Raw genomic sequence first — 23,141 nt, 5'->3', positions numbered from 1 at the left:
TGGTGAAGAATGACAGTTCCGTATGTCAGGCGCTTAATAAACATCAGGTGTTGCTATCATTCCCAGTTAAAGCTGAAGGGAGTCAGACCCAGAGCCAGGCTGCTGTGGGGACCCTGGGCCAGTGAGCCTCCCTAAGCTTCGGTTTCCTCCAGGGTAAAATGGAAGCGTGGCCACCTCAGAGTTGGGAGACCAGAAGCAGACAACGCATGTCACCTGTTTCATGCTTGGCACAAAGGAAGTTGAAGGTAAATGATGGCTGCAACTGATTGCATCATCTGTGTCTGAGGAGCAATTGCTCTGGGGAGCAGCCACATCAGCACCAGATTTAGCACTGAGAACCCAAGCAGAAAAGCACAGATTGTCTCTGAATTCTACAGAAATGAAAGTAACCCCTCCCCAGCCTCCAGTCTAATGTGTCTTTTTCTTTCTTTCTTTCTTTCTTTTTTTTTTTTTTTGAGACGGAGCCTTGCTCTGTTGCCCAGGCTGGAGTGTAGTGGCGTGATCTCGGCTCACTGCAACCTCCGCCTCCTTGGTTCAAGCAATTCTCCTGCCTCAGCCTCCCAAGTAGCTGAGATCACAGGCATGCACCATCATGCCCGGCTAATACTTTTGTATTTTTAGTAGAGATGGGAATTCACGCTGTTGGCCAGGCTGGTCTCGAACTCCTGACCTCAAGTGATCTGCTGGCCTCAGCCTCCCAAAGTGCTGGCATGAGCCACCGCGCCTGGCCCACAATGTGTCTTAAAAAAAAAAATAATAAAAATTTAAAAAGCCCACCCCTCCCTAGAAACCATCAAGAAAATCCTTTAGGAAACTGTGAATATGTATAGATTTTTTTTCACTCCTTCAATTTACATAAAATTCACCACCCAGGAAAAAATGCTCTAGTCAGGTTAAGTCCTAGAGGGAGTAGATTTGTTGTGTGGGGTTAATGTGTAGTTTTCAGTCCTTGCTGAGGCAGAATTGCCTGAATGATCGCCTCTCTCTCCTCTCTCTTCATAACACTCAAACCCTAATGGCAACAACATGAAATAATATCTCACTGGGTAACTATTTACATTTAAAAAAAAATTTTTTTTTTTTTTTTTTTTTTTTTTACAAGCTGTAAGAACTCTGAAAAGTCTGCCTCATAGAGAACTTGGTTTTCCTCCCTGGCGCTTAATATCTTTCAGCGGCTGGCAATTACTGCTTTGGCCAGGAGCCCTGATTTAGCACACTGCACTCAGGGCACTTGAAGGCGCTTCCTCTGTCTGCCCCATCCCCCGACTTCAGACACAGCCTGGGGCACGAGAGGGGCACCAGGGAACAGTGGGAGCAAGCAGGCTAAGACCAGGACAGCCAGCCCTGCAGGAAACCCGCCCCACCGATGACTCAAGAGGCTCCCTCTTCCACATTCTCACAGTTGGTATTATGTTCTATTATTACACCTATCACATGGCATCTGCCACTATTTGCTTCTTTGTCTGATCTCCCACTGGACTGTGAATGCTTCTTGTTTTCCTCATCCTCTTTGTGTACTTATTGCCTAACAGAGCGGTTCACCATCACCACAGTAGCCAACGTTGAGTGCCAAACGCTGTTCTAAGCACTTTGCATGCATTCTCTCATTTAATCCTTACAGAAACCTTAGGAGATGGGTCCTATGGTTACTGCCATTTCACAGGCACAGAAAGGTTAAGTAACTTGCCCAAGGCCCAAGCTGGTAGGAGGTGAGCCTGGAGTGTCAAATCCAGGCAGTCTCAGTGCAGTTAGTACCCAGTGAATGTTTCTGATGAATGAAGAATTTTACAAAAGTAGGGCTATTTATTTATATCAAACCTCACTGTATTCCCAAAAGATTTAAGATGGATGATTGTATTTTTCAAAATGTTGATATATAAACATGTTACAGTATCTTTTCCCAAATGCATTTTTTTTTTTTTTTTTTGGTGAGACAGTCTTTCTCTGTTGCCCAGGCTGGAGGGCAGTGGCATGATCTTGGCTCACTGCAACCTCCGCCTCCTAGGTTCAAGCCGTTCTCCTCCTGTTTCAACCTCCCAAGTAGCTGGGATTACAGGTGCCCACCCTCATGCCCAGCTAATTTTTGTATTTTTAGTAGAAACAGGGTTTCCCCACGTTGGCCGGGCTGGTCTCGAACTCTTGACCTTAGGTGATCCTCCTGCCTTGGCCTCCCAAAGTGCTGGGATTACAGGCGTGAACCACTGTGCCTGGCCCCAAACGCATTTTTGGGTCCAGCATCTCACAGCAATTTTCTTTCCTTTGGACAGGTGTTATTATCCTTTTTTGACAGATGAGGAAATGGGCTCGGAGAGCGTAAGGGAGAGTCCAAAGTCACATACAGCAGAAGACTGGCAGAGTGGGGACAGAATGAGGCCTTCTCAGTCCCTTCCCCGGTTCTTGGTCTATTGCCTTCTGCCACCCGTTGTTGTGTGGACAGAGAACTGACTTCTTTTGATAAAAGAAGGAAGAATGAACTCCTTTTCCTCACCTAAGAATTTCCTCTAGAGATGTGGTGGGGAGGAAGGGACAAAAGGAAGTGCGGACTGAAGCTTATCTCCAAGCCTGTGCGTTTGATCTGGGTCCTTGAGCAGCTGCTTTGAAGAGGGTGGTTTGGTTTATCTCCTATCAGCCCCTGGGGAGCTAGGCCAGGGAGATGGAGTAGGTGTGCTTTTGAAGTTCTCCTTCCTTAGCCTGACCTGCCCTGATACGTCAACCCTAGCCCTGGGCAGTCACCCCTGACTGCTTTGTTCCTTTGGGCCTTCGAGTTTCTTAGAGATTCCTCTTTTAAGTCGCTAATGTTGCTGGGAGGCGTCAAACCCTTGTTATCAGCCAATTGTGGTTAGCAGAGTGAGTGTTCCTCCCAGGATAATAATAACATCTATTGAACACTTAGCCTGCTAGACACTGTATTGAGCACCTTGCCTGTAACAACTCATTTACTTCTCACAACAAACCATGGTGAGCACTATTATTATGCCTATTTTATAGGTAAGGTACTGTTTTGTAGGTGAGGCCCAGAGAGGTTAAGCAACTTGCCCGAGTTACACTGCTAGAAAGTGGTAGATGCAGGATTCAAGTACAGATAGTTGGTTCCCGAGCCACTCTACAGAGTGCAGGACTGAAGGAGGGGGAGACTTAAAGTCGGAGAGAGCAGCAGGAGAAACTGAAGACAAATTACTTTAATCATTTTCCAGAGGGCTGGTCTTCTCCATCAGATTTTCCTTTCATCTTGAGAAATGAGAAGTAGGGGAGAGAGAAAACTGAGGCAGAGAAGGAAGTGAGGGGAACTTCCATTTATTCCATTAATGGATTAGATTGAGTTGATTAACTCAATTAATCATGCATTCAATTACTGTTTATGGACCACTTGGTAGGTGCAGGCTCAAGGCGATTTCGTGGTGGGTAAAGACCAGAGGAAGCCAGCAAGCCCCACGTCCGTCTCTCCATGATGCACATTCAGCAGCTGCACGTTCCTATCCTCTCTGCATCTGCATGCTCCTTTTGCAGATTAAGAAATAAAAAAGTGAGGAGGCCCTAACTGAAGTCCTGCTTAGTACACCCATCTTTCAGTTGCTCCCTGATTTTTTGTTTGTTTGTTTGTTTGAGATAGAGTCTCACTCTGTTGCCCAGGCTAGACCTCAGTGGTGCAATCACAGCCTCAAACTCCTGGGCACAAGTGCTCCTCCCACCTCAGCCTCCAGAGTAGCTAGGACTACAGGTGCATGCCACCACACCAAGCTCATTTTTATTTTATTTTTTGTAGAGATTGGGGTCTTGCTGTGTTGCCAGGGCTGGTCTTGGCCTCATGCAAGCCTCTTGCCTCGACCACCAAAAGCGCTGGGATTACAGGCATGAGACACTGCGCTGGCCCACCCACTTTTTTTTTCCTTTGAGATGGAGTCTTACACTGTTGCCCAGGCTAGAGTGCGGTGGCATGATCTCGGCTCACTGCAACCTCAACCTCCCAGGTTCAAGCTATTCTCCTGCCTCAGCCTTGCGAGTAGCTGGATTACAGGTACATGCCACCACGCCTGGCTAATTTTTGTATTTTTAGTAGAGACGGGGTCATGTTGGCCAGGCTGGTCTCGAACTCTTGACCTCAAGTGATCTGCCCTCATTGGCCTCTCAAAGTGCTGGGATTACAGGCCTGAGCCACTGCTCCTGACCCCCACTTCTTTTTCTTTGGAAGAGTTTCTTTAATAAAAAAGTTCTAGTACAGCTACACGATTGTCCTCACCCTTCATCTACAGCAACGCAACAGGGAAAATAAAAAATATGAGGCAACCTAGACATACTCAGTATAAAAACACGGAGATCATCCGAATGGGAGGCCTTGGGGTCTGGAAACCAGAAATGCAGGACGGCCAGTGGGCCCAGCAGCTCCGGGCTGTGCTTTTGAAGAACTGTCTCTAACGTTTTGAAAATAGCATTAAAAAATAAAAATTAAGTTGCACCAGGAGGCGTAAGAAGGGGCTCCATTCCAGAGAGAAAGGCACCGTGAATCAGTCACAGCAGGCCCAGGCCCACGACACAGGGCTGAGCATTTTACAGCAGGTGAGAGGCTTCTGGAAACTTGGCCTCTGGGGCAACCCTGGCCCAGGCGGAGAGGTTTTCAGTGCTGAAGTCGAACTGCCCACATTCCTCCATCCTGAAAGGCTAAGGAATCAACTGCTCTAACATCCGACTCATAGCCTATCTCCTCCAAGTTGCGACGGCCACTTCCTGACAAGCTCCAAAGTCCTCGGCTGAAGAGGGGGACTGAGACCCCTTGGAGGTGCTCTGTGGCCTGACGTTTGGTCCCCAGCCCTGCAGGCAGGCGGCCTAGTCGTCCTCCCCACCACCGTACATGTCTGCCAGCTTCTTGAAGCGGCTGCCCCACTAGTTCGGATAATCGTAATCTTGGTCCTGGTCGGAGGCGGAGGAGGTGAGGGAGCTCAGGGACATGGCGTCCCCCTAGTCGAACAACAACAGGGAGTTGTAGGGCGGGGCCGGACCCCCACTTCTTTTTTAAGTGCATTTACTTCAAGTTAAATTCAGATTTCCACTAACGTTTACCGAGCAGCTTCTGAGTGCAGGCATTATTCTAGGCGTGTTTATGCACCTTCTGTCACTTGGGTGGAAGGGGAATCCAGTATTAGAGTGAAAGGCCCCTGAAAGAAGAAGCAGGGCCCATGCTTACCCAATGGCATTGTGCCCCCCAGCATCCTGCCCTTTCCTGCATTGAGTGACCGCCAGCCAGAACCACAGGAAACCTCAGACCCTCCAGAAGACCTTGCTGGGTGTCAGGCTGTGAGTGTCACTTGCTTCTGACCCTTGCTGTGGCTTCAGTCGTGAAGGTGATGATGTTTCCGTGACCACATTTCTAGGGAGTAAGCCTCTAGGCTTGACCAAAATGTGCCCCTTTCTAGACCAGTCTTCCAAGCTGGAATGGGCAGCTCCCAACTCATTTCAACAAACACAATGCGAGAAAAAGGGGGAGCTGTTCAGGAAATGGATTGATGGTCGCAAGTTGTATTTGATAAAACCAAATTCCAAGATGTCAGGAAAATTTCGAGGAGTGTTTATTTCAGTGGCCCTCTGCCAGCCTCTGCTTGGAGAAGGGGGCCTGAGGAGCGCGGCCCCAACCAAACCCATGGCCAAAAGTATAATGGTTCATTCAGATTGGGGATTTACATAACAAGCCCCCTTTAAAAGTGATTTAGAATTCTTTTTAATGTTGTCGAAAAATGCGTTTTATTTATTTATAATGAAGTGCATTCCCATGGCACCCATTTCTAAAGCTACGAGTGGAAAAAACCTTCCAGCTGTTGATCATTCGCAGTGCATCAATGCTTTGAGTTTATTGCCCATCCTTCCAGAAGTATTTTTTCACATGTTGGCAAATACATATATATGTATTTTCTCCCCCAATCCTTAAATTTTTTTTTATTTCCATAGGTTTTTGGGGAGCAGGCGGTATTTGGTTACATAAGTTCTTAGTGGTGGTGATTTTTTTTTGTTGTTGCCCAGGCTGGAGTGCAATGGCACGATCTCAGTTCACCGCAACCTCTGTCTCCCTGGTTCAAGTGATTCTCCTGCCTCAGCCTCCTGAGTAGCTGGGATCACAGGCGTGCGTACAGAGATCACCTGGCTAATTTTTTTGTATTTTTAGTAGAGACGGTTTCTCCATGTTGGTCAGGCCGGTCTGGAGCTCCCAACCTCAGGTGATCCGCCTGCCTCTGTCTCCCAAAGTGCTGGGATTATAGGCGTGAGCCACTGTGCCCGACCGCATTTTTAATTTCCATAGGTTTTTGGGGAACCAGTGGTATTTGGTTACATGAGTAAGTTCTTTAGTGGTGATTTGTGAAATTTCAGTGCACGCATCACCTAAGCAGTATCCACTGAACCCAATTTGTAGTCTTTTATCCCTCACCCCTCCACCCTTTCCCCTGAGTCCCCAAAGTCCATTGTATCATTCTTATGCCTTTGCATCCTCATAGCTTAGCTCCTGCTTATGAGTGAGAACATACAATGTTCACTTTTCCATTCCTGAGTTACTTCACTTAGAATAATGGGCTTCAATTCCATCCAGGTTCCTGTGAATGCCATTAATTCATTCCTTTTTATGGCTGAGTAGTATTCCATTGTGATATGTATGTGTGTGTGTATATATATATATATGTACCACAATTTCTTTATCCACTCATTGATTGATGGGCATTTGGGCTGGTTCCATATATCTGCAATTGTGAATTGCCCCCACCTTTTTTTTTTTTTTTTTAAATAGAGTCTGGTGCAGTCACCTAGGCTGGAGTGCAGTGGCACAATCACAACTCACTGCACCCACAACCTCCTGGGCTCCAGTGATCCTTCTACTTCAGTCTCCCAAGTAGCTAGGATCACAGGTGCATGCCACCATACCCAGCTATTTCTTAAAAAGTTTTTGTAGAGATAGGGGTCTTGCTGTGTTGCCCAGGTTGGTCTTGAAGCCTTGGGCTCACGTGATCCTCCTGCCTTGGCGTCCTATGGTGTTGGGATTACAGGCGTGAGCCACTGCACCTGGCTTCTTTCCACCTTTTATAAATCAATGGGAATATACTATATGAACTATTCTGTACTTGCTTTTTATTTATTTTATTTTTATTTCTTAAAGATAATATATTTTAGAGATTGCTTAAAGGGCTTCTATGTTTTGTTTATTTATTTTTTCCAGTTTCACAGTATTGTTACATGGATATGCCACAGTTTATTTAGCTAGTCCCCTTCTGCTAGACATTTAGATAGTTTTTTTTTTTTTTTTTTTTTTTTGAGACAGAGTCTTGCTCTGTCACCAGGCTGGAGTACAGTGGCTCAATCTCGGCTCACTGCAACCTCCTGCCTCCTGGGTTCAAGCGATTCTCCTGCCTCAGCCTCCCAAGTAGCTGGGCCTGCAGGTGCATGCTACCACGCCCAGCTAATTTTTGTGTTTTTGGTAGAGACAGGGTTTCACCACGTTGGCCAGGACGGCCTCCATCTCTTGACCTCATCATCTACCCGCCTCGGCCTCCCAAAGTGCTGGGATTACAGGCGTAAGCCATTGCGCCCGGCCAACATTTAGATAGCTTTAACCTTTTGCTCCTGCAGTGCATAACTATATATGTCATTGTATATATATAATGTCATATATATATATATATATATATATGTCATTTATTCTCAATGTGTGCTGGCATGAGTATAGGGGAAATTCCTAGGAGTAAAATTGTTGGGTCAAAAGCTATATGCGTTCAGAACAACTCTGTTTTAAGAAAATTGGTAGAGTAGCCTTGGAGTGTGTTAGAAATTCAGCTTTGGGACCAGCTGCGGTGGCTCACACCTGTCATCCCAGCACTTTGGGAGGCCAAGGCAGATGGATCACTTGAGGTCAGGGCTTTGAGACCAGCCTGGCCAACATGGTGAAACCCTATCTCTACAACATACAAAATTATTATTAATAATTACAAAAAAAATAATAATATAATAATTTTTGTATTAATAAATACAAAAATTAGTCAGGCATGGTGGTGCGTGCCTGTAGTCCCAGCTACTTGGGAGGCGGAGGCAGGAGAATCACTTGAACCCGGGAGGCAGAGGTTGCAGTGAACTGAGATTTCACCACCACACTCCAGCTTGGGTGACAGAGTGAGACTCGGTTAAAAAAAAAAAATTCAGCTTTGGGGTGTAAGCACGAATACACAGGAAATACTTCTGGGACCTTCTGGTCACAGACATTTGGAGAACTATAAAGGCTCATAGAGGAAGTGGTTGCATTTCCATCTTTGGATTTAAGTAAATATCATGCCCTTCCCACCCTCTCCATCCTTTAGTAAGAGAAGAAGAAGGAGGAGAGGAATACATCAAAGCTAGCCTAAAAGAATCCAGGATATTGACAAATAGATATTTTAGCAAAGCAGAATTTCCAGTAACTGAAACCTAATTAAAACTCTGGTTTATCCAGACCTTTTTGGATCATGTTCATAAAAAGGCAAAGGTTGTGTCAAAGACAGTAAATATAGGAAATGATTTTGGTAGTGTCAGCAGAGGTTCGTCTTCAGTCTTAACCGTGAATTGCCCGAATGAGAACTGTGAAGCCCTGGAAGATACCAAAGCATGAAATAAATAACTATTGTTAGTAGAGGACTCACCAGGGCAGGAAAGTTGTCTTTATTTTGTCCTTGTTTTTATTTATTTTTTGCATAGGTATTGCCTGCAAAATTTAAAGGTACAAAGGGATGTTGAGAGATGTTGAGAATCTTCTGCTTTATCAACCATTTACGAAGAAAAAAAACAGTAAAGCAGAGCATCTCATTCACTAGGCATTTTGGTTTACACAGCTTCTCATTGCAAAGACTCACAGATCAAGCCTCCAATTTTTTTTTTTTTTTTTTTTTGAGACAGGGTCTTGCTCTGTTGCCTAGGCTGGAGTGCAGTGACATGATCTTGACTCACTGCAGCCTTGACCTCCCAGGCTCAGCCGATACCCCTACCTCAGCCTCCCCAGTAGCTGAAGCCCAACTTTCATCTCTTCACCATCAGTCCCGGGCTTGGGCCTCACTCTTTGTTAGTGACCTTGACTCTGTGACACTGGGAAGAAGGATCAGGACTGGTCAGTGTCTTGATGTGCTTGTAGAGTCAGGATAAGTGGAAATTCCAGCATGTCTAAAGTAAACTTCTAGCAAGAATTCCAGTTCCTGCCCGTGCATCTGTGTCACCCGCTGCCCCGTGTGCTGAAGAACAGTCACCGGGCATCCTGAGGCGCTCCTTCCGTGTCTCTCGAGGCCTGACATTGATGAGGTCAGCACCACTGCTTTCTTCCGGGGTGTGTTTGTTTTTCTAATTAATTTCCTTAAAGAAATCAACCAATGTACAAATAACCAAACAACAACAACAACAACAACAAAATCAAAGCAACCAGAACCAGAAAAGCGACAGCAGTTAAAAACCATGAGTCGAATGTGTCCTTTTCTTTATGTTTATTCTCACTTCCCATTAGGCCTGAATGGGCTCTCCCAGGTCTCTGTCCTCTCTCTAAACTGGGTGAATTTTTCATCACTGCAGTCAAAATGCATAATGATGACTTTATTGATGACAGGAGACATGTTTTAAAACAACTGACAAGAGCTGCAAGATGGGAAACGACAAGAAAGTGAGATTTTTTTTTTAATTAGGGAGGATGGGATTGGAGGCTGGCAAAAGAGAATTGTTTTCCTTATTAAATGCTGGAATTTATCCTTTCTTCCTTGAACAAATAAAGCAAACTATCCAGGGCCAGGTGTGGTGGTGGCTCATGCCTGTAATCCCAGCACTTTGGGAGGCTGAGGTGGAAGGATTTCTTGAGCCCAAGAGTTCGAGACCAGCCTGGGTAAGAAAGCAAGGAGAACCTCAGCTCTACAAAAATTAAAAAAAAAAAAAAAAAAAAAAAGCAGCAGCCAGCCGTGGAGGTGCACACCTATAGTCCCAGATAACTGGGAAGCTGAAGTGGGAAGATCCCTTGAGCCTAGGAGTTCGGGGCTGCAGTGAGCTGTGATCACACCATTGCACTTCAGCCTGGGTGACACAGTGAAACCCTGTCTTAAAAAATAAAAAGTAAAAAAACCATTCAGGGCTGGGCGTGGTGGCTCACGTCTGTAATCCCAGTATCTTGGGAGGCAGAGGCAGGTGGATCACTTGAGGTCAGGAGTTTTAGACTAGCTTGTCCAAAATGGTGAAACCCCATCTCTATTAAAAATACAAAAATTAGCTGGGTGTGCGTGGTGGTGCGTGCCTCTAATCCCAGCTACTCAGGAGGCTGAGGCAGGGGAATCGCTTGAACCTGGGAGGTAGAGGCTGTAGTGAGCTGAGATCACCCTACTGCACTCCACTCTTAAGAGCGAGACTTGTTTTAAGAAGAAAGCTGGGGTAAGGACATTGCATAATAACGGTACTCAGAGACTTGGGCAATAGGGCTTGGGGTGCCCTTGAACTGCTTCTTATTGGGCCCTCTCACAAGAGACACTATTGTATGAAAATGCCGAGGTCAAGTGGGGGCCAGGAGAAGGTGAATTCCACTCCCTAGCCCCATGATGCCTGTGTGATGTCTCAGGTCAACTTAGCAGGTATCGATGAGGCCACTAGACATGAGGCTTCCCAGATGTGGTGAAGAATGCAAGACAGACATCCTCAGAATGTCAAGAGAACAGTAAAGGCTATTGTACAGACGGTTCACTAAGGATTCAGTGGCCTTAGGGAAGACAAATGCAGTTGTCTTGCCTATGCTTGGGATCAATTCCTTTTCTATGGCTATCAACTGGTGAAAGTAATCTTCTCCTTAGAGCTGCTCCTTCTTAAAAATCTGGAGGGATAATTAAAGAAGATGAGAACTTAGCAGAGTTTACTTTGGTCCTACAGGAGAGAGAGGAGAAACAGAGCAAAAATCAAGAACATATGAGGGGAAGGAGGGAAAAGAAAGCATTTACTTAGCCGAGAAAGAAGGTGCTGTCTCCTCTGAGATGGGGAATTTTAAAAAAGTCTCAGGAGGTGGTGATGAGACGCAGGCTTTGGAAGGGAGTTAGAGTATTCCCGGCACATCTTTTTAATTTTATTTTTTTTAAATGTTTTAAAGCTCGGATAGCCTTTTTCTTTTTATTTCTTTCTTTAAAATATTCAACTTTTATTTTAGATTCAGCGGGTACATGTGCAGGTTTGTTACATAGGGATATTGCACGATGCTGAGGTTTGGGGGTATGGTTGATCCCGTCACCCAGGTAGTGAGCCTAGTACCCAATAGTTTTTCAGCCCTTGCCCCCCTCCCTCCTTTCCCCCTCTAGTAGTCCCCAGTGTCAATTCTTCCCATCTTTATTTCCATGTGTACCCCATGTTTAGCTCCCACTTATAAGTGATGACATGCAATATTTGGTTTTCTATTCCTGCACTGATTCTCAGGATAATGGCCCCCAGGTCTATCCACATTGCTGCAAAGAGCATGATTTCATCTTTTTTATGGGTGCGTAGTATTCCGTGGTGTATAGGTACCACATTCTCTTTATCTAGTCCACTGTTGATGGGCACTGAGGTTGACTCCATGTCTTTGCTATGGTGAGTAGCTTTTGCACATCTTTTGAGAAAGCTTATTTTCATGGTTTGGGGGCCCAAGTATGATGAAGAGGATGGACTGGAAGCAGCCAGCTCTCCTGAAGGGTCTTGGATGATTCCTTTTGTTTCTCGTAAAATTATGTTGATATGGAATCTACTTAATTAATTCAACCAGTTTGTCTCTTCTCAAGTTGTCAGGGATTCAGCCCTGGGGGCAAAGACAGCCAGCAGAGGCCTCCAGGGCCCTGCACCCAGCAGCCCGCCATGCTCAGGACAGAGAATTAAAAGCATTTAATTAACTTCTCCTTGGGGACACAAATTCAGACCATAGAACACACCCAGTCCCTTACCACTCTGCAAGAAAGCATGGTATTGGTTTCTTTAACCCCAATAGGTTTTGCCAAATAAGAGAGTGTTAATATCCCCCTCCCACCCACCGCCTGGATTGAATTACTTAAAGCATCTTTTTGGAGATGTCAGCAGTTTAATAGAGGCAATAAGTCAGGGCTGCCCTTGTGTTTTATTTTTCTGCCAGTATTTAGTTAATTAAAGAATGCAAATTAAAACACCTTAATTTATATAATATCAATACCAACGCCTTAAAACATTTGGCATAACTGCTCTGGCACGTCCCTTACATAAACTCTTCAGAGTAGTGCTAATAAAAATGAAAAAGGTGGTAAATCAAATTTAATTTATTCATTTTCTGTATGGTATGAAAGCATATGCCAAAATCAAGTTATTTATGAGTGCATCATAACAATAGGCATTTGTAGTGGCTGCAAATGACAAAAAAGATTTTCAGAAGGATGTGTGTTTTAATTTTGAAACGTCTCTAGGTACATCTATTTTCTGGGCTCCAAGCTCTAAAATTTATATTTTTGCACCCATATCTCCAGGAAAAAAATAGGTTTAGATATTGGAAAACATATTGATACTGGCAATATCCACTCATAAAAGCAGCTGCAACCATCTATATGTAGATAGACATATACACAATATGTCCTATGGTATATGAATCTGCAGGTGAGATAAAAGGTTGGTGATTTATATCCGATTCCTTAAATATTCCATTAAGAGGATTATCTCACAGGAGACTCAGATACAGACAGAATCGGAAGGGATTTGGTGTGCGGCCGCTTTCTTGGAAGCCTTAGAGATGAACTACATGTGCGTGAATGAAGAGCCGGACTCCCATTTTCATCTTGCCCCTCCTCTACTGATGTATCTTTCTTTGTCTGATGGATCTGGGCCTTGAGTACATTTTATTCGGAACTGGAAGGACTGTAGGCTGCATTCAGGCTACTGAAGGATGGCATGCTCTCCATCCTTGCCCTGGCAAACCTCCCAAATGCAATTGTCCTTTTAAAAACCTCTTCCTCACCCAGCCTTTAACTCAATAGGTCACAGGCCATGTGGGAGAGTGGAGAGAAGTTTGGGAGAAACCATCTCCTCCCCAACCATTCCTGATGCCCTCTGGACAAACTCAAGCAAATTCACAAATACAGCCCTCCACCTGGCCCATGGCCTCCCTATTTGGGAGGAAAAAACTCAGTACAATACTGTGACATATTTCATTCATTATCTGTTAAGGTGAGCGTGGCAAGCCTGGCGGAAGTAGCAGAATATTGGTGCTCATCACTTGGGGGAATGATTCAGGAGTGGCATCTTCCCGTGACCTGTGACAGCCACTTAAGGTTGTAGGGAGACTACTACAAAATCCCAAATAAAGTACATTCTAAAGCAAGTCTTTCTTTTCCTTCTTTCTTTCTTCCTTCCTTCCTTTCTTTCTTTCTTTCTCTTTCTTTCTTTCTTTCTCTTTGTTTCTTTCTTTCTTTCTTTCTTTCTTTCTTTCTTTCTTTCTTTCTTTCTCTTTCTTTCTTTCTCTTTCTTTCTTTCTTTCTTTCTTTCCTTCTCTCTCTTTCTCTCTCTCTTTCTCTCTTTCTTTCTTTCTTCTTTCCCCTTCCCCTCCCCTCCCCTCCCCTCCCCTTCCCCCCCTCCCCTCTCCTCTCCTTGTTTTAGAGACACTGTCTTGCTCTGTTGACCAGGCTGGAATGCAGTTCTGTGATCTTAGCTCCCTGCAGACTCAAACTCCTGGGCTCAAGCGATCCTCCTGCTTCATCTTCCAGAGTAGCTGGGATGACAGGTGCGTGTCACTATGCTGGTGAATTTTAAACATTTTTTTGTAGAGAAGGGGTCTCGCTGTGTTGCCAGGGTGGTCTCGAATTACTGGCCTTAAGCATCCTCCTGCCTTAGCCTCCCAATATGTTGGGATTACAGGTGTGAGGCACTGTACCTGGCCAAGACTTTTTTTTTTGATGGTAAAAACAGTGATATACCTTTTACATGGGTTCCTTTTGGAGCTAACAGGATTTCTTCCTTTGCCTCAGACTCATTGCAATAGCAAGCTAGAAACTTACACTTTCAAGTAGCTGCTGCTTCTTTAGAGGTGCCAAACAGAGCCAGAGAAGGTTCTAGAACAGTTAATTGTAACCACTTCCCTCCCCCATCAAACCTCCCCTCCACACCATAGTGTCTTGCTGGTTCATGGGAGAAAGAGTCTGGTGTGGCCAATAACTGGCTTGAGAGGCATGTGGAGCTTTCTGCATTTTTGTCAAGGCACTTGGCATCAGAGGCTCTCACGGAAGGCTGGAGGGAGCCAGGGGGCAGGGTGTCTGGGTGGGCACTGGCTGGGCTGTCCCTCAGGGTGTCCACGTGGAGCCTACACACCCCACATGTGATTGTGGGCATATTCTCTCTATCTTTTTTCTTGCTACCTGTCATCTTTAAAAGCCAGTTTTTGGGCCGGGCGCGGTGGCTCAAGCCTGTAATCCCAGCACTTTGGGAGGCCGAGACGGGTGGATCACGAGGTCAGGAGATCGAGACCATCCTGGCTAACATGGTGAAACCCCATCTCTACTAAAAAATACAAAAAAAACTAGCCGGGCGAGGTGGCGGGCGCCTGTAGTCCCAGCTACTCAGGAGGCTGAGGCAGGAGAATGGCGTAAACCCGGGAGGTGGAGCTTGCAGTGAGCTGAGATCCGGCCACTGCACCCCAGCCTGGGCGACAGAGCAAGACTCCGTCTCAAAAAAAAAAAGCCAGTTTTTGCCTTTATATTTATTTATACTCCTTCCACCACCATGAAAGATCTGAAGTTGCTTACAATTTCAAATGCAGATACAGTAAAACCTGAAACCATTAGCAGAAAGGTAGAAAGATCAGAGCCAAGTAAAAATGAGGAGGGGGAGGAATAAGGAGATTAATTATACCAGAGGGGAAACAAAGCTTAGATTAAGGAAAGAGAATGCAATTGAGAACAAAACGCAGCTCCTAACTCCCTGGTAGCTTGGTGGGCCGCTGCCAGTGACTATAATCACTATAGATTATTGCACCTCAAAGGCAGGTTTAAATGCCTTTGAGTATTACCTGGCAGAGTGAGCTTGGTCAAGCCACTTCAGCTCTCTGCATTTCTGTTTCCTCATCTGTAAAACGAGGATTAAGTGAACTCATCATCAGGTTCTTGTGAGAATTCAGTTCAACAGCAATGACAGACAGTAGCTCTCACTCTCATAGCAGGCTCTGTGTGCCAACGACTGTTCCGTGTGTTTCACGCAGGCATTGCTAATCAATTCTAAGATGCATTTTCCCTACATTTTAAACATCTCTGACACAGATAAAAAAGGCACCGTGTCACTGATTATTTAACAGCAGTTGTCTTCTTTCTTTGTTGGACCTAAATTAACAGCGCATTGTGGATGAGATGAAATATGTTATTAACTCATGAAAGCCTCATAATGTAACTTTATGAGATAGGTACTATTTTTGTCCCATTTTACAGATGAGGAGACTGAGGCATGGAACATTTAAATGCCCTGTCCAACAGTAGCTGGCAAGCAGTGGAGCTGGGATTCAAATTCTCGTAAGCTGTTTGACTCCACCAGTCCACTATTTGGCCTTTCACACAAAACCAACCTTCCTTCCTTCCTTCCTTCCTTCTTTCCTTCCTTCCTTCCTTCCTTCCTTCCTTCCTTCCTTCCTTCCTTCCTTCCTTCTTTCCTTCCTTCCTTCCTTCCTTCCTTCCTTCCTTCCTTCCTTGGTTCGTTCCTTCCTTCCTTAGTCCCTTCCCTTCCCTTCCCTTCCCTTCCCTTCCCTTCCCTTTCTCTTCCCCTTCTCTCCTCTCCTCTCCTCTCCTCTCCTCTCCTCTCCTCTCCTCTCCTCTCCTCTCCTCTCCTCTCCTCTCCTCTCCTCTCCTCTTCTCTTCTCTTCTCTTTTCACAATATCTCACTCTGTCACCCAGGCTGGAGTGCAGTGGTGCACTCACAGCTCACTGCAGCCTTGATCTCCCAGGCCCAGTCAATCTTCTCACCTGACCCTCCTGAGTTGATGGGACTATAGGAGCATGCCAATATGCCCAGCTAATTTTTTTTTTATTTTTTGTAGATATGGGGTTTCACCCTGTTGCCCAGGCTGGTTTCAAACTCCTGGGCTCAAGCAATTCCCCTTCCTCGGCCTCACAAAGTGCTGAGATTACAGGCATGAACCACCACACAGTCTGGGCCAACAAAACTTTCAACAACAAACATTTCAGCTAAACTGGCACCATTGAGCCCTGGGGATATAAGATGAACAGATATGTATTTGCCCTAAAGGACTGGACTCTCTAGTGAGGGGACCAATGTGTAAACAAGCCATAATATCTCAGGGCATTAATATTTCTGTGAAAATATTAGATTCAAGGCATAGAGGCAGAGAAGGGAGAGCTAATTGATTTCTCTCAAGCGTCAGCCCTGGGGCTTAGATCTGCAGTGGGAAATACCCCTCCAACAGGTCATGAGCTACCTTGGTGAACACGTTCTCAACAGCAGAGAACCAAAGGCCCAGGCACCTCACCTATGGCCCTTCTATGGATGAGAGGAGAGGTGGGGGCAGCAAATCTTGAGGGAACATCAGGCTCCCAGGCAACATTTGTAAGTGAGCTTTGAAACAGAGACCAGCGGGAGAGCTCTGCCTTGTAAGGTCAGGGCTGGAGGCTCTCTGACTCTGGACACCGAGGCCAGGAGGGTGGGGAAGGACCTAAAAGGGGGAAAAAGACAAAGGGGGAAAAAGACAAAGGGAAATGGGAACAAACCACCTATCTGTTTAGAGTGAGAAAATGCAGCTTCCAGAGGAATGGGGCAATAGTCATTGGGATGCAGTGAGGGGCGGTGGAAGAAGAAGCAGGAGAATCCCCCAGTTTGAGACTCAGTTTTGCCTCTTAGGAGCACATCATCCTTTGAGTCTCAATTTTATCATCTGTCTAATGGGCATAATAACATTGCGCTTATCTACCTCCCACAGTTGTTAAAAGACTAATTAAGATAATATATGTGAAAGTGCCGCCAGGCGCGGTGTGGCTCATGCTTGTAATCCCAGCACTTTGGGAGGCCAGGGCGGCAGGGGCGGTGGGGGGCGGGGGTGGATCACGAGATTGACGCCATCCTGGCCAACATGGTGAAACCCCATTTCTACTAAAAATAGAAAAATTAGCTGGGCGTGGTGCACACACCTGTAGTCCCAGCTACTCGGGAGGCTGCGGCAGGAGAATTGCTCGAACCCGGGAGGTGGAGGTTGCAGTGAATCGAGATCGAGCCACTGCGCTCCAGCGTGGTGACAGTCTCAAAAAAAAAAAAAAAAAAAAAGGAAAAAGAAAAAAAGAAGGTCCCTTCCAAATGAAATGGTGGCATGCAAATGTAAGTTATTACCATGGTCTTTCTAGCCAGGGCCTGGCTCTGCGTGCCTGGGTAAGTTACCACAGGGAAAAAAAGAGGAATGCAGGGAACAGGGCTTGCCTACTGTCTCTGGAAGTCACTAAAAGGGCCTGACTTAGAACTCAAACTCCTGCAGGGTGGGAGTCTCACTGACCTCCCCTCCATCCCCACTCCCCACTTAGTGATGAAGTTTGGGGGTTGATGTAGAAGGTCCCTCTTCCTAGAGGTCAGGGACTGTGTCCTATGGGACTTGAACATAACAAAACCAAAGCAAATCCATTTCGACAGAACATCCTTGATAAAGAATGTTTTCTAACATTTCAAACAGAATAAAACCTCTGTTTTAATATTAATCACATTTGGCCTAGCATCTTCCGGACCAAACAAGAATGAGATAGAAACTGCACTGAACCTGAGTCCCTGGCCTTAGGCCTGGGTGTCTGTGGCCCCTGTTCATTGTAGTGTTATCTATAGGAGAGAGGGGTTTACTGTAGAGGCCCCGCCTCCACGTCCAACGGTGTCCTGGTCTGAAGGCCTCACAGCCTACAGCCTGGGGGAGAGAGGGTGGTTGTCAGGGAGGAGGGGGCTGCTGTGAATGGGCCACTACTCTAGGGACATTAGGAGCTGACTCCACCTTTTCTGGCCTCTCCTGTGAGGCAGAAGGAAGGAGGAAGTGGGAGGAGAAAGAGCGGGAGAAGGAAGGGGCCCGAGAACTGGGAAGGATAATACAAAAAGAAGGGCTTGAAAAGAGGGAGCAGCCAGGCCCAGTGGCTCACGCCTGTAATCCCAGCACTTTGGGAGGCCAAGGTTGGAGGATCCCTTGAGCCCAGGAGTTTGAGACCAGCCTGGGCAACATAATGAGACCCAGTCTCTAATTTAAGAAAAAAAGTAGAAAATTGTATGTATATGTATTATACATATAATACATATATATAATTTTCATATATATGTCATATATGAATATATATTTCATATATATTACATATGTATATATAATATAAATGATATATAAATATATATTTTCATATATATGTATATATAATACATATATACATATATAATACACACACACACACACACACATATATATATATAGAGAGAGAGAGACTGGGAGGAAGTGAGGAGAAGGTGGAGAAAGTGAGGTGGAGGAGGCTGGCTCAACACAGGAGGTCAGAACAAAGTAGCCATTTGCACATCAAGGGCATGGAATCTCCCCTACCTCCTCCAGGCCCTTTCTGCAGCCCCATCTCAGGCTCCCCCATTCCTCCTTATTCCTCACCCCTCTGAGAGATGTGAGGCCTTCCGAGCAGGGGCCGCCTTCCTCGGCAGTAGACAAAAGGCTATTTCTGAGTTACAGAAAATGTGTTCCTTTGGTACAGAGCCGGGTGAGGGCTGCCCGGGCCGGTCCTGGGCCAGGCGGGAGTCTTAGCAGAGGGGGCCTGTCAGTCACCAGGAGTCCTCGTGAAAGGGGCCCCTTGTCAACTTCCCCTGCCTTTGAAGTGACTGGGATGGCGTGCTCAATTAAAAGCCCATCAGTCTGTAAGTAAATCAACGCCTATCAGGCTTGTCACATCAAACAAACGATTATTACCCCAGCCCGCCCACCCCATTAATCTGGCTGTTCCTTCTTGACGGCTCAGGGTCAGGGCAGCGTAAATCCTGTACTGGATTGCAGCCACCTGGATCAGGATGAAAGCGGTGGTGCAACCTGCAAGGCCACACTCAGGCACTTCCCAGAGTCCCCAGGAAGGAGGGAGGATGGAGGAGAACGCTCCCAGGGACAGAAACGAGAGAGGTGCCTGCAGACAGGGCCATGTGAAGCACCTAGAACAGGAAGAAATGAAGGAGACAGAGAGAAAAGTGGTGGAAAGAGAAGGAGCCGGTAAAATGGACCAAGATAGAAATAACTGGAAGTGGAGAAGCAAAGTTGTTGAGGCAGGTGACATAAGAACTCACTCAGAATGTTGTGAATGAATGAAGGCCCCCAGAAGACAAGGAGGTCTTGGGATGAAATCTCCCTGATACTAGGTTCTGAGTCTGAGAGTCAGAGAGTGATGAGGCCAGGCCGATGTCAGCCCCCCAGACCTCACTTAGCCAGGGGAGTGGTGGTGGGAGGCAGAGTTCAGGGCTTTGCTAAGCAATGCCTTGTATCAGACATCAACATGTGTGATGGCCAGAACTTGATCTTCTGCAACCAAAGGATAGGAACAGACACATCAGACCAGATGATCAGGTTCTGATTTTCTGCTGCACGAGCCCCTGAGAAGCACTTTGCTTCAGATCATTTCTCCTGGGCTCTGTGTATTGGTTTGGAGATTTTTTCTGCTCCTGAGATTAGGCTCCTGGCTTTCCCCGCTGAGGACCAGAGAAAAAGGCAGGAGTAGGGAGAAGAGGATGCAAGACAGCTTGAAGGAGAGGCTAGAGTGGGAAGGGAAGGGTGGAGAGGAGGGGGAGGAAGGAAGGCAAGCATCTCTCCTGGAAGAACAAGGCATGCTTTTTAAGGGAAGAGAACAGTCTTTCCCCAAGAGGCAGTTCCAGATGACTCGTGATGTTCTATCCTTAAAAAGGCCATCACATGCCTTCCCCATCGCTAGAGAAAGAATTCCCAAAAGAAAACAAGAGACAGGAGTGGAGCAGGGAGACTGAGGACGGAACTTCTTCCACCCACCTGACCCTGGAGCTCCACTTGCTCAGCCTGGCAGACACTGCTGAACTCTTAGTAGTCAAGGAAAGAACATTCTCGCTGGGCTTAGGAAGCCAAGGCAGGAGGATTGCTTGAGGCCAGGAGTTTGAGACCAGTCTGGTCAACATAGTGAGACCCTGTCTCTACAAAATTAAAAAAAAAAAATTAGCCAAGTGTGGTGGTGTGCCTGTGGTCCCAGCCATTTAAGAGGCTGAGGCAGGAGGATGGCTTGAACCCAGAAGTTGGAGGCTACAGTGAGCTGTGACCGCACTCCAGCATGGACAACAGAGCGAGACTCTATCTCAGAAAAATAAAAAAAAGATGAAAAAAGAAAATTCTCAGAGATACTCAAGACATTTACCCTCATCCCTATCCTCCCCTGTGCATGGTAAGAACCGCTCACTGAAAACCTGGGAGACTCGCACCCGCCGCATGCATGGGTTTTCTTAAAAGGATTCTCCCTCCAGCCTGCTGTCCACTCCAGCATTGTAGATGCCTTCTTCTCTTATCAGGACCCAGCAGTGTAGTGCCTCTTCCTTATCCCTCTGAGTTGGTAGACATGTCGACCCGTTCCAGTGTCAGCAAGGCCTTTCACAGAGATGAGGCTTGGTCTACAGATATTTTACAAAGTGCCAGAATTATCTGTCATTCCTGCTTTCATTCATTCAACCAAAACTTGGTATTGAGTGAGCACTTACAACTTACAGGCTCTTTTCTAAATCTCAGGGTTACAGCAGTGAATATGACGGGCAAGGCCAAGGGACATGTGGGAGCTTTTGCAAAGACCTTGGATGTTTGACGTCATCTTTATTTATTTGTCATGTATGGACTCAGCTATTTCACAGATATTACAAAGATATTTACTCAGCATCTTCCATGTCTAAGTAACATGCCCCACAAGAAGACAAAGAAGAATCAGAAACAAATGCTCAAGCATTTATAAAGTCGTAGGTGATCCATCCTGGCTGACACGGTGAAACCCCGTCTCTACTAAAAATACAAAAAATTAGCCGGGTGTCGTGGTAGGCACCTGTAGTCCCAGCTACTCGGGAGGCAGAGGTGGGAAAATGGCGTGAACCCGGGAGGTGGAGCTTGCAGTGAGCTGAGATCGTGCCACTACACCCCAGCCTGGGCAATAGAATAGGTTCAGTCTCAAAATAAATAAATAAATAAATACATACATACATACATACATAAACAAACAAATAAATAAAATAAGTAAATATAAAGTTGTAGGTGCCATAAGCCAGAAAAGGATGGGAGAGAATTCAGAGAGAGAAGATAATTTATCCAGGTTATTTCTTAGTTTGTTCATTTATTTATTTTGAGAGGGAGTCTCATTCTGTCACCCAGGCTGGAGTGCTGTGGTGTGATCTCGGCCCACTGCAACCTCAGCCTCCCTGGTTTACACGATTCTCCTGCATCAGCCTCCCCAGTAGCTGGGATTACAGGCACATGCCACTACTCCAGGCTAATTTTTATATCTTTAATAGAGATGGGGTTTCGCCATATTGGCCAGCCTGGGCTCGAACTCCTGACCTCAGGTGTTCCACCCGCCTCAGCCTGCCAAAGTATTGAAGTTACAAGTGGGAGTCACTGTGTCTGGCCGATCCAGGTTATTTCTTAGTGAAGATCTGGAATTAAAAAACTTGTTAATTGTTTAATCATAGCAACTTTTTAATATATTCTGTGATATAGAACAATGTGGGCTCAATGTTTATTATGACCGTCATTGTCAGTGATGACAATGCAATTCACTGTCATTGTAATTACAGACATGTCACAAGCCCCCTCTCTATGGACACCCTGCAACTCCATTTCAGTCCTCTTCAGAAGTCAGGGGTATGGTGGAAAACTCCCAGAAATGGGAGCTGTGCTCCTTAAAAGAGGCAGAGTGGTGCAGAGGTAGAGCAAGCAGGCTCTGAAACCAGACAGCCATTCAAAAGCAGGCTTCAAATGCTGGCTCGGCTGCTTGCCTGCTGTGAGGCCACCAGCAAATCACTTGAACTCCCTGTGTGTGTTTCCTCATCTGTTAAATTGGGGTGATAACAGTACTGGCCTCATATGGTTATATGACAATTAAATGCATGTAAAGCATTCACAACTGTGCCCAACAGACAGTATGCATTCAATAATGCCTGTCATGCTTATGGCCTACGTCATACAAAGTGGTCTCTTGAAGGTACAATCAGCATGACGCTAGGAGGGCACTTATTAAATTAATGCAATTGTCTTCATGTATTTAAACATCAGTGAGAGTCATTTATATTCATTTTGCTTTTAAAATTCTTCCAGAGTTCAGTACATGCGTGGTAAATATTTGAAGAATTTGTTTTTACTAATATAATGTGTGTGTTAGCATTTAATATTTGATGCATACAGAAGGGTATACGCATTGTACGTATGAATGTTAGCCTCTCCTCTTCTATCTTCTGGTCTCTGCTCCAGAAATGACCACTTTCTGGAGTTTTATTTTATTTTATTTTTTTGAGAAGGAGTTTCGCTCTTTTTGCCCAGGCTAGAGTGCGGTGGCATAATCTCGGCTCACTGCAATTTCTGCCTCTCGGGTTCAAGTGATTCTCCTGCCTCAGCCTCCCGAGTAGCTGGGATTACAGGCGCCTGCCACCACTCCCAGCTAATTTTTGTATTTTTAGTAGAGATGGAGTTTCACCATGTTGGCCAGGCTGGTCTCGAACTCCTGACCTCGTGACCTACCCGCCTCGGCTTCCCAAAGTGCTGGGATTACAGGCGTAAGCCACCACGTCTGCCCTAATTTTTGTATTTTTAGTGGAGATGAGGTTTCACCATGTTGGCCAGGCTGGTCTCGAGCTCCTGACCTCAGGTGATCCACCTGCCTCAGCCTCCTGAAGTACTGGGATTATAGCTGTGAACCACTGTGCCCAGCCACTTTCTGGAATTTTATGTTTATTTTCATTTTGCTTTTTCAAAAAAGCTTCATTTAAAAAATTAAAGTACAACATACATAATAATAAAATGCACAGATTTTAAGAGTACAACTCGATTAATTTTTACACACTATACACTTATGTAAGCATACCTGGATTAAGTCATGGTATATTATTTGTACTCTAGAAATGTCCCTTCTCAGTCAGTCCTCCCTCCACCCCCATCCCAAGGTAAC

The sequence above is a fragment of the Macaca fascicularis genome, chromosome 8 (genome assembly GCF_037993035.2).
Source record: "Macaca fascicularis isolate 582-1 chromosome 8, T2T-MFA8v1.1".
In the NCBI taxonomy this organism is placed as follows: Eukaryota; Metazoa; Chordata; class Mammalia; order Primates; family Cercopithecidae; genus Macaca; species Macaca fascicularis.
Note: the sequence above shows the minus strand (reverse complement) of the source record.